At 40.5% G+C, this 14,603-nt stretch overlaps 1 long non-coding RNA gene across 1 annotated transcript; it reads right to left on the bottom strand.

Annotated features, from left to right (window-relative positions):
- Positions 1 to 1,088: 1,088 nt before the first annotated feature.
- LOC138744788 (uncharacterized) lies at positions 1,089 to 12,557 on the bottom strand. The gene is made up of 2 exons (XR_011345765.1): positions 12,276 to 12,557; positions 1,089 to 1,814 (listed from the first exon to the last, which is right to left on the bottom strand). It is a non-coding gene; the product is annotated as an uncharacterized lncRNA (long non-coding RNA).
- Positions 12,558 to 14,603: the final 2,046 nt, after the last annotated feature.

Raw genomic sequence — 14,603 nt, 5'->3', positions numbered from 1 at the left:
TTTTCCCCTGCAACCGCTGCAACCGTGTCTGCCTGTCCCGCATCGGACTTGTCAGTCACCAACGAGCCTGCAGCAGACGTGGACATACCCCTCCAAAAATCTTCGTCCATGAAGCCAATCTGAAGAAGAAGAAGAAGAAGAAGAATCCATCTGCCATTCACATAAAGTCTCGGGACGTGAGCATTTAAACTGTCAAATATCAGACCTCCACACCACAACTCAACTCTGAATAAAAAGAACTTCAGGGACGGACTAAGGTATCAATTTCGAGATACTCAAGCTTTGCAGCAATTCTTGTAGAAATAAAGATTTTTATTTACATATGTAACTCCTTCAAATGAATCTCACTACTGTAAAAGTAACATGCAGTTTCAGCTTGGCCCAAAACTAATTTTTTACAAAAGTCTTACCCCATATTGTCTCACTCCACTTCAGGCACGTTCTACATTTAGGCTGGTTTTAGATGATAAATGGAGCATCCAAACATAAATATTCCATTGCAAATTTAAAAAAAATCTTGGTTCTTTTCAGCATTCACAGTATCAAGTGTTAGTGCATTGATTTCTTTGGACTGCCAGATATTGCTATAATTTTGAAAAGTTTAAATATGTGTCCTAGCAATTATTAGCTTAACGGTGCACAAAGCAAGTGTTGTAATTTCCATTTTGTCACTGCACAGGAAGCTACAACTTTAATTCAACCTGTTGGTGTGCAAATTAAGTCTGGCTTTCTGCCTCAAATCTTTTACCCAAAAGAGTTGCTTGAATGGGTAAAAAGAAGGTCCATCGTTAAGCAGATTCCCGAAATCCCACCATGTTATCTTAAGAGTCAAGAAAATGGAGGCTTCAGAGCAATGTTTAGTAAGCAAAGTTAAGTAGCACCAAATAAAAACATAGTCAGGGACTTTCCCTGAGTTTCATAAAGTCCATGATTTTCCTCTTGGGTCTGATGTAGCAACATGTTGAGGACGCTGCTTGGATTGTATTTTACTCTAAGTGCATATGGACTGTGAAATATGGATTGAACACCTGGTGCACTTGTGAGTCTTGCCTCATCATGGCTTAAAGAGGATCTGTCAAGGCAAGAACTGGGCAAGAGATCCTTTTATTTGCTGTCAAACATCAAAAATCAGTGATGACCAAGCAAGTCAAGTCAAGTTGATTGTCATCTGTTTATACAAGAACAATCCGATCCGATCTATTCTCTGGTCCTCAGTGCAAAACACAGAGACACACAACTAGACATTGCACACATACAGATAAACAATACATATGCAGGACAAATATTTTACGTTACAAATAATTACCGCTTCATGAATATTAGAGTCGTGGATGGTCAGTGTGAGCAGCTCCTTTGGTCGTTCAGCATTCTCATTAATGGTGGGAAAAAGCTGTTCGTCAGCCTAGTGGTGCTGGTTCTGATACTCCTATATCTCTTTGCTGATGGGAGCAGCTGAAAGATGCTGTGAGCAGGGTGGAAGGGGTCTTCAATGATTTTTCCCACCCTCTTCAAACAACGACGTGTCTGAAGCAGATATTATCCCCACCATATCAACTTAAAGATCAGAACTGGAACTCTTCAGATTTTATCAATAAAATAAGAACACTGTAAGGACAAACATAAGGTTGAGGAGCATGTGGAAAACGCCTGTGTTTCTTCTTTTTGTTGACTGAGCCATATTGAGTAACTAAAAGTGACGATGTGAGTCACCCTCCAGCTAAAACACCATCAGAGCTATTGAAATGCCTTTGGTTTACTTCCAAACTTTTGTGCAAACTGTTTGATTGAGAGCTTCTTGTGTATAAGTAGTTGACCTGTAAAGAAAATTTAACAATTAATTATCATCTGAGCAATATTTTATGGCATGATAACTACTAAATATGGAAGAGAATTCCTCGTTTATCAGTGTGTTGTATCTAAAGGTGAATCTTGTTCTTTGCCTCATTGGATTTGCTACATGCATGAGGATGCTGGTTTCTACTCCAGAGGAACTTTAAATTGAGTGATACAGCACAGTAGAACACCATCTACCAACCTCATACAACTTGGAGGGTGGGAGAAAACCAAAGGCCCCGGCAAAAACCCACACAGGTCACTGGGAGTACATGCAAACTCCTTACTGACAGAATCAGATTTGAGTCCAGGCTTAGGGGGCGTTGCACTAATTCCCATGCTAATCATGCCACCTCCATTGATATAGGAGACATAGACCACTTGGCCTGTCACATTCGCTCTGCCATTCCATCATGAGTTGATCCATTTTTCCACTCAGCCCCACTCCCCTGTCTTCTTCCCATAACTGTTGATAGCCTGACTATTCAGATACCTATCAATCTCTGCCTTAAATATACCCAATGACCTGGCCTCGAAAGCCAACCTTGGCGGCAAATTCCAGTGACAAAATACAGAAACACTAACAGCTTCCATACGAGGTAAAGATAAATTACCAACGTTTTAGGCCTAAGCCCTTTTTGAGTGAAAAAAACACAGGCAGAATTGAAGGTTGGGGTAAGAATAGGAGGGGTACAGACTAACAGATAAAAGATGTTAATTGGATATGTCAAGAGGGCAGGAGAGAGGAAAGGGTGAAAATTGATTGGGGAAGGAGGGGGATTTGTTTTTGGCTATGTGAGAGGAAACAGAAAGAAAAGGGAAAAGAGAGAGAGAGAGAGAGAGAGATAGAGAGAGAGAGAGAGAGAGAGAGAGAGAGGCCGCTAGAGGAAGGAAAGATGGGGTTGGGGGAGGAGTAATGGAAACCAGAGAAACTAATGTTAATGCCATCTGGTTGTAGGGTTTCCGGAGAGAGATGAGGTGTGGCTCCTCCAATTTGCAGGTGGTCTCAGTCTGACAGTGCATGAGACCACAGGCAGATGTGTTGGCAAGGGAATGGGGCAGGGAATTGGAATGGGTGGCCACTAGGTGATCCATGCTATTGTGGCAGACAAAGCCGAGGTGCTCAACAAAGTGAAGTCCCACTCTGCATCTAGTCTGTCTGATGAAGAGGAGACCACAGCAGGAGCATCAGATGCAGCACATGACCCCTGCAGATTCACAAGTGAGGTGTTGATTAACTTGGAAGGATTGTTTGGGGCCACGAAAGCTGGTGAGAGAGGAGGTGTGGGCTTAAGTATAGTACTTCCGGGGGGGCACTGGCCATGTGAAGGACTTAGACAGACGTGTTTTGATCAAGGTCTCCCTGAAGTGTATCAAAAAGACAGTTAAAATCTTAGAATTAAGATTTTTTTTCACTAAAAAATGGACAAAATAAGTACTAAGAAATCATAGCAGCTGAGAACAAAAATTGAGAAAGTTTCCACTCAATCAGGAACATCAAGCGAAAGCCTGAAAGGGAGTTGCACAAGAGTGGCCTCGGGACTGGCAGACCCTGGCAGAGCTGGGGAGTCGGGACAAGAACTAAATATTATCCTGGAAAAAATGGAAAACTTGAGGAATTGATTTGCAGGCGTTGAAACTGTAATGTAAGGAAGACTGAAATTAAAGAAATCATTGAAGATTTAATAGAAAGGATGGCAGAAGTAAACTTGGTAAAAATACAAGATAAGCTAAAAGCTTTGGAAAAAGATGTGAAGAAATGGGAGTCAGACAGACATGGTCTGCAGGACAAGATCAACCACATAGAGAATTTTAGCAGTTGAAATAATGTTTGAATTATCGGACTGAAAGAAGGAATCGAGGGAACATGGATCCCACAAGTGCTGGGAAAAGACAAATTACATATTGAAAGGGATCACTGGACTCTAGGCCCTAGGAGAGCCAGCCATCAGTGACGACAACTGGACCTGGTAAGACTTCTGAGTTACCGGAATGGGAAAAAATCCTGGGAGAAGCATATGAATACTCTAAGCAAAATAATGGCCCACTTAAGATTGACCATGAAAAAATGCAATTTTTTCAAGATTTTAAGCCCTACTTTGATTAAGCAAAGGAAGCAGTTTGACGATGTAAAAAGATAATTGCATTCCAAAAACTTGAAACACTCAGTGATATACCCTGTGATTCTAATGGTCGAAGTAGCAGAAGGTAATCGGCAATTTTTCAAGACTAAGAATGAGATGGAAGACTCTTGCGAGGTTTATGAGAAGTCTAAGGTTACCAAAGAAGACAGTGAAGAATATTTACAGTGGGACTAAGTAAAAGTTGTATTTTTAAAATGTCTTGTATTTATTGTTGAAAAGTCAATTTTATTGAAATATTAATGGAGATCTCAGAAAGAGTGAAAACTTGGGAAAAGTAGCAGCAGGGAGGAGTCTCCAGTCTAAGGGGGAGAATGGCAACCAGAGAGGAGTATCTATAAAAGATAGCATTAAAGGGAGGATCTCTTCTTCCTCAAAGGGTTCCGTGGGATTTTATCGCAGACTTTCGGGGTTTCCTGTTTACATCACCTTCAGGGCAGGGACATTGTATGTGTTTTTAAAGGGGAAAGATCACTGTATAATTTAAACAATCAAAAAGGTTTTTATTGTTAAACAATATTAAAAAATCAAATTTATTAGTCTTAATGTTAATGGGATAAACGTGAAGATGAAAAGGAAGCTGGTCTTGGCACACTTAACAAATTAAAGGCAGATATAGTCTTTCTACAAGAAACACATCTTACTAAATCAGAACATGCTAAATTAAAAAGAGGATGGGTGGGACAAGTAATATTGTCTTCATTTGGCTCAAAAGCAAGAGGAGTAGCAATTATAATGAATAAAACTATATCAATAATAATAGACGAGGCAGCCACAAACCAATATGAATATCCATGCACCAAATTATGACGATAAAGCCTTTATAAGGGATATTTTAAAAACAACAGAGAGAATACAAAATATACTGGTTGGAGGAGACTTCAATGTCTGTCTAGATCCAATATTGGATTAATCAGCTAGAACAGTAACAAGAGCAAAATCTGCAAAAATGACACTATCATTAATGAAGGGTTTAAATTTGATTGGTACATGGAGGCAGCTTAGCCCCATAGAAAGTGATGTCATTCTACTCAAGGGTTCATGATTCACATACAAATATTGATTAGTTTTTAATGTTTGCTCAGTTAAAATAGAGTGGTAAAAATGGATTATTTAGTGAGATTTTTATCAGATTATTCTCCATTAACTTTCACTATTGTGCTAATGGAAAAACAAGTAAGTGAAAATGCCACACTGTTGAAAAGGAAGGACTTTTGTGAGTTCATTAAGATACATATAGAATTATTTTGTAAAACTAATCTTCCTTCTACTGATAATAGCTTTTAAATATGAGATACGCTTAAAGCTTATCTATGAGGACAAATTATTTCTTATACAAAAAGTCTTAAGAGAGAATATGCTACAGACTTGGATGGTTTAGAAAGAAACATAACAAAATTGGAAAAAGAATATCAGAGAAGGTTACAAGAAAAATACAGATTATTAGAGAATAAAATATAACATTACAAACATTTCAAACAGAAAAAAAACTACAAAAACCAAGCAAAAATATTATGAATTAGGAGAATGAGTTTTTATCTTGGCAGATAAAGGCAGAGGAGTCATCTAGAATGATAAATGCAATAAAAACAGAGGCCAATATTATAACAAAATAATAACAAAATAAATAAATAATATTTTTTGACAATAATATATAAAACTGTCTAAATCAGAATTATTAGGAGATGAAAATGAGATGGATGAATTTTTAACAAATGTTGAACTGCCAAAATTAGAAGATAAAGAATGGGTTAATTTAGATGCCTCTTTCACAAAAGAAGAAATTAAGAAAGCTTTGGCAACCCCTCCCCCTCTTCTTCTTTTTGTCACCTTTTCACTAGTTCTGTCTTTCTGTCTCTCTCTACCCTTTTTCCTGTCTCCTTTCACAGAGCCAAGAAAAATTCTCGCTTGTCCTTTTTATTATATCCAATTAACACCTTTTGTTGGTCTATACTCCTCTTCCTCCCATTCTTCCCCTTTTTTTCCCCAGCCTTTAATTTAGATGCCTGATTTTTTTCACTTATACCTTGAAGAAGGGCTAGAGCCTGAAATGTCAGTAGTTATACGGTATCTTCCAGCATCTCTGTGTTTTGACTCCAATCACAACGTTTGCAGACTTTTGTGTTTCACAGCAAAATTTCAGAAGTTCGCCATTCTCTGGGTGAAGAAATTCTTCTGTTTTAAATGGGCGTCCTTCTATCCTGAAGTTGTGCCCTTTTGTCCAAGACTCCCCTACCATTGGAAACAATTTTGCCTCATTTACTATGTCCAGGCTTTTCAACATCCGAAATACTTCAATGAGGTACACCCTCAGTTTTCTGAACTCCAAGGAATACAGTCCAAGAGCTGTCAAAAGTTCCAAAATGCATTCCAAGAATCATTCTTGTAAATCTGCTCTGAACCCTCTCCAATGCAAGGACATCCTTTCTTAAATAAGGAGTCCAAAACTCCAAGTGAGGCCTCACCTATCTGCTCTGTACAAAATGATGGAGGAAAGCTGAGATTATTACATTCATAACTGAATATGTCTTTAGCATTGATGATACAGACAATGATTGTGCAACTTTAAAGAAAAATACTTACATTTCTCAAGTACCTGCCACATCCCTTTTATGTTGTCCTGATACACTTTGCACCATGCTCCCACATACATCAATCAATCTGCTCAGTTCTGGAAATTCCAAGTGAGGAATAAACTGTGGACAAGAACACAACTGGAGTGGTCCCTGCCTTCTCCACAATGTTATCATGGGCTGCCTACTCTTCCTGAGAGAGCAGTCAAGTCCTTAATGTAACATCTGATCTTAAAGGCAGTTGCTCTGACAGTGTAGGGGTTGTCAGTGCAGCACTGGAGTGTGGCACTGCATACAAATCTCACATCTCTGGAATGGGATGAGTGCTGAGGCAAGAGAGCTGCCAAATGAGCCATTATGAATCTTAATTATGAAATATTATATGGTCTATTGTAAAAAGATGTTATTAATATCTTGTCATCATTTTTGTGAAAAAAGAACAAATACACAATTTCTTAAAATTACTTTTTTTCAAAGTAGCCTTTCACAAAAAGGGCACAAGATGGAATGAACAGCTAGTTTGGAGAACATTGCAGTCGAATACAGTGGAGGCCTGCTTTACAACAAAACAGATATTTTGTGACATAATTAGGAATGACTGGTTATCTGGAATTGTTGAATTCAGATACTGCCTGCCCTGTTGAGCACTTTCTGTTTTTATTAGAGTTTCACGGCACCTGCAGTTTTTTACTACTCTTCCTAAACAACTTTTAACTTTTTGCTATTCAATTTATTTTACCATCTCATCAGCTGCAAAATATATCCTGAGGTATAGAATGGCTTTGGAAAGAATTCGGATTTCTTCATGCCAAACAAGTGAGATTCCATTCAATAGAAAACACAGCAAAATGTATAGTATAAGAGAACTTTGCACTACGAAGGGTTCCATTGAAAATTCCCAAAGGGAAGAATCGAGTTTCTTGGTTAAATAACAAATCCTACTTGGGTTAGAAAAACAGATGTACATCTTTAACGCAAGAATGTAAATGAGATTTTCAGTTTCCATAGGAATCATTCAACTAATCTGAGAAGGCTTCTGTGTGATAGGCCGGCCTGGAAGGTTAGATCACGTGGGATTCGGGGCAAGCTTGCTAATTGGATACAAAATTGGCTTGACGGTAGGAGGATGGAAGTGGGGGGTTGTTTTCCAGACTGGAGGCCTGTAACATGTTGAGGACATCACTGATGACTTTTTCTTAAGGTGCAATTTGATTCCTTTTCATTGTTTTCTGATTGCATTTTTAAATCTCCAGTGTCTCACAATTACCCTATTTAGAGTTTTAGTTACTTTAACATAAGATCACAAAATTACTGCATTTTTTTTTGCTGTGGTCTATTTCAATCAACACTAATTTTCTTGTAATAGATTGGCACAATAAAAGCTCGCTGTTCCTTGGTCATCTTGTTCACATTGTTTGTGTTCTTAATGTTTGTTCTTCATCTCCACTTCTTGATTTTCAGTTATTTTGCAAAATTACTTTCAGATGCAAATTAATCTCTCTTTTGGAGCTCAGTGCTAATTTTTCTGGAGGATGGTTTATTTGATCTGTTCTTAAATAGTTTTTTAGACAGACAGCACTGCAACAGGCCATTTCAACCCATGAGTCCATGCCACCCAATTTACACCCCATTAACCTACAACCCCCAGTATGTTTTGAATGGTGAGAGGCAGCCAATGAACACACTGGGAGAATGTAAAACTTCTTCCAGACAGCACGAGACTCGAACCCGGTCCGGACCCAATCGCTGGCGCTGTAAAGGCATTGTGCTAACTGCTACGCCAACCTTGTCACCCACGGATGTTAAAGCATTTCATTTATAGGATCACCAGAGCACTTTCCCCTCTATTACCTTTGAATAATAAGGAGAGCTGAACTGTTCACATGTAGTGTAACCAAGGTTTACTCATCACTCCTGGGCCAATACATTTGAAATCTACTATCCCTCATCTACATCCTACTCTGGCAACATCTCTTGAAAACACAGCATCAGTTTCCACATGCACACTGATCATGCCCAACTCCATTTCGTCAGCACTCCTTTTACAAATATGCGTAAATCTGCCTTATTATTGTTTCTTGATGAGCCACTTTCTCTTACCTTTGCCTCAAACACAGATCTTGAGCCATCTCTTTCCCTGACAAAGTCCTGACACCTTAATATCAAATTTGATCCCCAGACAAACTTTGCATATCAACACCATCATTAAGACTGCTCAGTTTTAACAAACTCATTATATTTTTTTATAAGATTATTAGTTATCTTTTCTGGGGGACACAACTTTACATTTCCATATTCCAGCGAGTAATAAGTAGGGGAGTTAGACTTCCATGTAACAGCCATACATTTCCTGGCTACCACTAGTGCAATCCTCATGAACTGTATTTGACATTTTGATAGATTTGTACCAATAACCATAAGATTGGACTGTAGCAGCAGCTAAACTGCTACTGAAAGATGATACAACCAAACAGGTTGAGCTCAGTGAGCAGAACTGGTTTATTGCAGGCTGCTGGGCTGGACTTATACTCCCAGCCCGGACCTGGCTGAGAACTGTGCTGGGGGTCATCCAGGTGTCATGTGGTTCACCAGCGTGGGCTTCTGAACCCTGTGCTGAGAAAGAAGGGAAACCCCCGATGGCACCATTTTGGCCGGCTGCCCCACCGCGTGGATTACAAGTGGGGCCGGTTCACCTGCCTAGTGGTGTGCCGCCACAGGTCAATAAATAAAGTTCTGGTTCCAATGGAAATCCATTTCTATAATTTTTGTCAAAATTTCTGCCAGGTCATACCAAAAGGATCTTACTTTCACACATATATATATATGTATTAATGTTCCCATCTCCATACCATGTAAGGTATAATTGGTCTATATCTGACATTAATATATGATGTCATATTATCACAGCACAGTTTTGACCACTATTGTTCTTGAATCCTTTTCCCTCCAAGTCTGTCTCCCACCTTTCCCTCGATTTGTGCAAGCCCAGTTTTGGGTTATTGATCTGCAATAGGGAATACAGCTTAGATACAAGTTTACTTACGATCTCCTTTCAAAGATGTCACTACATGTTGGCTGGGTCATGGCTGGTCCTAAACTAGCTCTTTAAAAAGATCTTAACTGAAGAAAGTTCAATTTGACAAATCATATCTAAATTTCAGTCATAAATTGTCCTTGCCATAAGAATTCTCGATACATTTGATCCCTTTACGACACCAAGTGTCCAGGATTTTATTCCCTAATATCATTGGTATTAACTCATTTTGACATAAGGGTGTCTTTGAAGATAATCCCACTTTTACATCTCTACATTTATTAGTTTGTTGCTGTATCCAAATTATGTGTTTTAGAACGAGGTTATCTGTCTTTCCAGTCAATAATTTAATATTCCATTTGTAAATGAAATCATCTGCTCTCTTCTCACCAGCCACGTGTCAACCAATTTGAGCCCAATCAGGAAAATCCCCACCCTCAAAAAAAAGATGCTATAAATTTCAATTGGGCAGCCAAATAATATATTTTTAAAATCGGTATAAGCGTATAGAATATAATATGCTCAATCAAAAGGCAAGGAATAGTTTCCTGTCCTGAAATACAATTATTAACTATAGAAGTCAAAGATAAAGGAAGATGAAGGACAAAATCACAGAATTCAGTGACACTTCAGAGTTCAGGTTGGTCATCTGTTTTATGTTTGGTTTCCCTGCTGAAAGAGGCGACAACCCAATGGAAAGTTATTCCAGTGCATTGGCTTACTTTTCATTCGTTCGAGCACAAGAATCAAACATGCTAGCAAGTAAGTTTGCTTATTATCATTTGACTGTACATAGGTTGACACTTATTTACCATTCCTGCTAGTGCTTGGTTTGCTCGGAGAGCAGTACATTGATGAGTTGAGATGCCTATTAAGTTTATTTGTCAGTGCAGTGAGAAACAGACAAACATGTCCTCTCTAACATTAAATACAGCTGTGTAGAGAGCACAATTTGCAATGAAAAGGAAGATCAATTAACAACATGCAACGCCAGCGCGATAGCACTATTGTGGGGCTCATTCAGGAGACTGATAGCTGCAGGGAAGAAACTGTCTTCAAGCCTGTTGGTGCCTGCTTTCACAGTCTTAAACCTTCTCCCCAGTGGGAGTGCATCTGGGGTGTGATGGGTCCTTCAGTATGTTTCCCACCCTTCCTAGACAGCAGGGGATATGAATAGGGACCATGGAGGGGAGGGAAGTTTGCATTATGTTCTGAGCTGCATTCACTACTTTTTGTAACTTATTCTGATTTTGAGCAGAGCACCTCTCATGCTACGCTGTATTGTATCCAGCAAGTATACCTTTGATGGTGCCCCTGTAGAGGTTGTTGAGGTACAATGGGGACATGCTGGACTTCCTTGGTCTTCTTAGAAAGTAGGAGTGTTGGTGCACTTTCTTAACCACTGCATCAATGTGCTTGTCCCAGGCCATGTCACTGGAAATATTCAGTGCAAAGCACTTAAAGCTATCTGTTCTTTCAACTTCTGTACCATTAATGTGGACTCTATCCCTTCCCTGAAGTCAATAATCAACTTCTTCATCTTAATGATGTTGAGCGAGAGGTTTGTAAACTTGATGTTTGAAGGACATTAATGAATGAGGTGGTTTTTACACCAATAATTTTATTGGATCAATATTTTTTTATTAAGTATTTTAAATTTTTCATACTGGTGGTAAATTCATATCCGTGGAATAATGGGCGAGATCTCTGATTTCTGGTCCAGTAACTTAACCTTTGTGTTCTTGGACCCCTTAAAAAAGTAAATGGCTGTTTCAGTTGGGAACAATAGGATGAGAGAAGATGCAAAGCAGAGTTGCATCTCCCACACTTACAAGCTAAGTTGTGGTATGGGTTGGATGGACAGGGAATTATTGAAGGGTACACTGAGAGGTATTTATAAATTGCTGCAAGAGATGGGTTGAGCAGAAAGTATTTGCCTGTTGTCATCGCATTAAGGATGCCAGAAATGGCAATGAAAATCTGTTAACTGTGCAGGCCGATGTGGCAAAGTACAACGACAAGGGGGACAATGGGAGAAGACAAGAAGACAGAAAGGCAGCAAATGGCTCTTACCAACTGCAATTAAGTAAAATTCAGTCACCAAGCCTTACGCCACAGAACAGACCCTTCAGCCCAACGGGTCCATACCAACCAAGTTGGTATTCCAGGCTAGACATGTTTGGTCCATATCCTTCTAATTCCTTCCTAATCATATATCTGTCCAAGAGTGTAGGGGAAGCTCATACCCGATTCATTGAAGTGGAAGAATGCCTCATTAGAATTCAAAGCTATTGTCCCAAAACACTTCTCAGGATGCTTGTCAAACAAAATCTAATATAGAGTCACATAAGGTCATATGACCAAAGGGTTGGAAGTAGAGGTAGGTGTGCTAACCCACTGTAATGTATAATTATCTGGTCAAGCATGCTTATTGGCTGGTTGTACCTGTGGCCCCTCCCTACAGGCTCCTGTATAAAGGTGGTTGTTTCACAGCCCCCTGCAAGGCAGCCAAACAGTAGGGATATGTTATACTCTCAAGTGAATTAAAGCCTATTGGTTTCTCCACAAAAGTCTCCTGAGTGGTTGACAGTCCATCAGTAGGTTTTAGAATGAGTGAGAATAGAGAGATGCAAGGAGTGAATTCAAAGACAGTTTGGTTGTGATTTTAAATTAAGAGGAACACAAATACTGTACCTTAGGATTCTAAAATGCAAAATAATGCTGTTTTTTTAAATACAGCACTGGGAAAATATCTGCAATTCTATGAATGGGAGCACTTCGTGAGATGCAACTTTGGAAGGAGGTTATCTTGCATCGGTCCATTCCTATCTTCAGATATTCTTTGGTTTGGCTTCACGGACGAAGATTTATGGAGGGGGTAAAAGTCCACGTCAGCTGCAGGCTCGTTTGTGGCTGACAAGTCCGATGCGGGACAGGCAGACACGGTTGCAGCGGCTGCAGGGGAAAATTGGTTGGTTGGGGTTGGGTGTTGGGTTTTTCCTCCTTTGCCTTTTGTCAGTGAGGTGGGCTCTGCGGTCTTCTTCAAAGGAGGTTGCTGCCCGCCAAACTGTGAGGCGCCAAGATGCACGGTTTGAGGCGATATCAGCCCACTGGCGGTGGTCAATGTGGCAGGCACCAAGAGATTTCTTTAGGCAGTCCTTGTACCTTTTCTTTGGTGCACCTCTGTCACGGTGGCCAGTGGAGAGTTCGCCATATAACACGATCTTGGGAAGGCGATGGTCCTCCATTCTGGAGACGTGACCCATCCAGCGCAGCTGGATCTTCAGCAGCGTGGACTCGATGCTGTCGACCTCTGCCATCTCGAGTACTTCGACGTTAGGGATGAAAGCGCTCCAATGGATGTTGAGGATGGAGCGGAGACAACGCTGGTGGAAGCGTTCTAGGAGCCGTAGGTGGTGCCGGTAGAGGACCCATGATTCGGAGCCGAACAGGAGTGTGGGTATGACAACGGCTCTGTATACGCTTATCTTTGTGAGGTTTTTCAGTTGGTTGTTTTTCCAGACTCTTTTGTGTAGTCTTCCAAAGGCACTATTTGCCTTGGCGAGTCTATTGTCTATCTCATTGTCGATCCTTGCATCTGATGAAATGGTGCAGCCGAGATAGGTAAACTGGTTGACCGTTTTGAGTTTTGTGTGCCCGATGGAGATGTGGGGGGGCTGGTAGTCATGGTGGGGAGCAGGCTGATGGAGGACCTCAGTTTTCTTCAGGCTGACTTCCAGGCCAAACATTTTGGCAGTTTCCGCAAAGCAGGACGTCAAGCGCTGAAGAGCTGGCTCTGAATGGGCAACTAAAGCGGCATCGTCTGCAAAGAGTAGTTCACGGACAAGTTTCTCTTGTGTCTTGGTGTGAGCTTGCAGGCGCCTCAGATTGAAGAGACTGCCATCCGTGCGGTACCGGATGTAAACAGCGTCTTCATTGTTGGGGTCTTTCATGGCTTGGTTCAGCATCATGCTGAAGAAGATATATGCACTAAATAAAAAGAACAGTAGGTGGAGTGCTAAATTAACATTAAATGGAAGGCCTCCGAAAAGTTGGGGTGACATAGAGAAGGCGGAGATTGAACATTACTTTGGAATGGTGCAAAGCCCTGGTGCCATTTGAATGAGCCCATTGAAAAAAGCATTCAACCACAGCAATGATGTGAAGTAATTTTCAACTTCTCTCTATGAGTCGAGTGTACTGTTAATTCAATCTGTATGTAAATCTGTTGCATTGGTAAGAATTCTACCACCATTTTTTAATAACTCCTGCACTTTGGACTGGTAAGTTATTAAAAAGATTTGGGACTGAACTCAGGCCAGAGAACAATAAACTGCATGGAATATTTTTCCTTCCTGCTCCCCCCTCCGCCCCCATCCTGGCACCTGCCCCAAGTAGGGAACAAAGTACACACTCACAGTCCACAATATTGTGCACACTGTGTTGGTGCTCAGTACGTGTCTAATAGATGTACAGTAAGCACTGTTTTCCCAGATGACAACTGAGGCCTGCACTACAGATTCTAGGAATTTAAATTTAGACATACAGTATGCTGCCCAATTTACACCCAATTAACCTACAACCCCCAGTATGCTTCGAAGGGTGGGAGGAAACCAGAGCCCCTGGGGAAAACTCACAGACACGGGGAGAACGTACAAACTCCTTACAGACAGCATGGGATTCGAACCCCGGTCTGTCACGATCGCTGGTGCTGTAAAGGCACTGTGCTAACCGCTACACCAACCATACCGCCCAACGCCAACCATGCCGCCCTATAAGAGGCTAATTTGAGTTAATAATAAAAAATAACCTGCAGATGTTGATATCTGAAACACGTAAAGAAAATGCTGGAAGCACTCAGTCGGTAAGGCAGCAGAGAAGGATATTCACGCTAAAATATTTAACAGTGCTGCCTGATCTGTGGGGAGTCTCCACTTTGCTGTTTGTGATTCAGCATCTGAATAACAGATTTTAATATTTCCCCTTTCAGTAAAATAAAACAAGAAGTCAATCTGCTCACCA

The sequence above is a fragment of the Narcine bancroftii genome, chromosome 10, assembly GCF_036971445.1.
Source record: "Narcine bancroftii isolate sNarBan1 chromosome 10, sNarBan1.hap1, whole genome shotgun sequence".
Taxonomy (NCBI): Eukaryota; Metazoa; Chordata; class Chondrichthyes; order Torpediniformes; family Narcinidae; genus Narcine; species Narcine bancroftii.
The sequence above is the reverse complement of the archived record's forward strand: the minus strand, read 5'-3'. Positions and strand labels throughout refer to the sequence as shown.